Source organism: Alligator sinensis, unplaced genomic scaffold (genome assembly GCF_000455745.1).
Source record: "Alligator sinensis unplaced genomic scaffold, ASM45574v1 scaffold747_1, whole genome shotgun sequence".
Lineage (NCBI taxonomy): Eukaryota > Metazoa > Chordata > Crocodylia > Alligatoridae > Alligator > Alligator sinensis.
This window is the reverse complement of record NW_005842254.1, coordinates 647,747-649,934: the sequence shown is the minus strand read 5'-3', so window position 1 is coordinate 649,934 and position 2,188 is coordinate 647,747. Positions and strand designations below refer to the sequence as shown.

General features: G+C 39.6%; 1 protein-coding gene across 2 annotated transcripts in view; it reads left to right on the top strand.

The window, feature by feature from the left end:
* The window catches only part of EEF1E1 (eukaryotic translation elongation factor 1 epsilon 1), a 28,375-nt gene that overhangs the window by 855 nt on the left and 25,332 nt on the right, over window positions 1–2,188 (top strand). The gene's annotated exons all lie outside the window — the stretch shown is intronic.

Here is a 2,188-nt window from a genome sequence, read left to right as displayed (position 1 = left end):
ACCCCACCCCACCCCACCCCACCCCACCCCCTAACAACAACCGGCAGGGAGGGGGAGGTGGCAGGGGAGGGAGGAGGGATGGGGGGCACATGGCTGGAGGCAGAGCAGTGACACCATGGGATGCTGGGTGGTGGCACTCGGTCCCCCGTCCCCCCCCTTCATCGATGATGGGCAATTTGCTGGTATATAAATAAGAGGATGTAGGACACAGATCTAGATATATATAAAAAGGGGTGAGGGACACAACTATATAAATATAGCTGTAGAGATGGGTATATCTATATATGAGGATGGAGGACACAGCTATATAAATATAGATAGAGATATAGATATACCTCTATAGATCTGTATTCTCATATATGTTTTCATGTTTGTGTATGTATATGCATGTGCGTGTGTATATTCACAGATTCTACAGGGATATTGTTAAAATCTAAGACGCTTGAATTGGTTCCTAAAGTGCATGCAGCTCGGACCCGAGATGCAGGAGATGCTGCTTCTCGGAAAGCAGCAATGCATAAAACTGGTGCACGATTTGGGGAGGCGCAGCTGAAGGGAATCGCGTAGGACTGTCAGAAAGGGGCAACAGCAGAAATAGATCTGCTGTATGAAAACCATAGTAGCAATAAGAAACATGCCCCTAGACAAATATGCTTGCAGATACATTTCCTTCTCTCCAGCTATGTTGATCCTTCAGTCAGACCTTTGAGGAGTTGATCATAACTGCATCCTGTGCTTGCACATATGCTTGACTGCCAAGATTTGTTCATCTATTAACCACCCCCAGAAATAGCATTTTCCCCCATGATATTAATATGGAAGACTGGCAGCTTGGTTTTGCAAGATTGTTTTGAGGGTTTGTTTAGATGTGTTTTATCTGGCTCTGCTTTCAGAGTGGGTTTTGCTAAACAAGAACAGTGTACTTTTTTGGAGTAAGAGGGCAATATCGAAGTAGGTATTGCACTTATAAACTTGCTCCTTAGTTTAATCAAGCCACAGAAGTCAGTGATACATTTTGTTTTTTTCTGTTTTCAAATCATTCCATTCTAAATAGATACCCGTGAGTTTTTTTCTGCGTGTCCTTTGTAATTGATTATTTTTAATACACACTTTCTTTCATTAATGTTCACCTCCTTAATCTTTCTCAAATGACAAAATTAAAAAGAAAGATACAGATACCAAATATGTGATTCAAAATACTTGCCTGTTACATTTGGCATAATTGCATTCATTTCAAGTTTTCTGGATATTGACTTGAATCAATTTTGAATGGCTGAAAAATGATGAAAACAGTCACTGGTCAGCTTACTCTTATTGTAAAGTTAATCCTAATGTATGGTTGTATGCTCCCTTGCTCTTCAGTGTTGATCACAGCCTACATTTGTGCCCCATATGCTTATTTTTCTTAATGAGATCTTAATTTTCCAAATATGTTATCGCTGAGTTTTGATATCTTTGATTAAACCTCCCATCTATTTTAATCTAAGGACAAAAATCTAAGAACAAAAAATATTCTGGCAATTGAAATTGAATTTGGTGAAAATTTTCATATTTCAGAGTGTGAAACATTTAATTCTGTTCTTGGAGGTATACCTGTATTCAGCAGCTATAAGCAGTAATATCCAGTAGAAATTTGAATGACTATAGTGTACTCTGCTTAGTGCATAGCCCCGGGAGTAAAGAAAGCTAGGCACTTTTTCAAATGTAATGTAAATAATTGATGCTCCTAAGTATAAAGCCCTGCCAGTTGCTTAGACATTAGTAGCCCTCGGTCAGTTTCTTGACTGCTGCTATAATCTTTGAAAAGGAGGAGAGATAGCAGGCATGAAATTGATTAGTTTAAGTCATTTTTAAGGCTTCTAATACAGCCTTTGACAATTGTGAACACTTTATTGCTACAGGTACGGTTTAAGGGTAGGTACAGACATTCAAAAAGCCTGAGGCGGAATTGATCTAAGTTGTATGGTTTTCTGTAACCAGCGTAGTTCAGATTGCTTCGAGCAGAACACACATTTGCCCTTTGGGTGGGAGGAGCAAGTCTTAGACTGGGTTCCACCATTTTTAAACCTGTCTGTGTGTGCTGAACTTCTGTTCTGTTATGGGTATAGACTGATTTCTGGTCACAAAGGCTGCTTGCAGCCATTAACAAAAAAAACCAGCGCTTTTCTTTAAACCTGATGCATTCCTG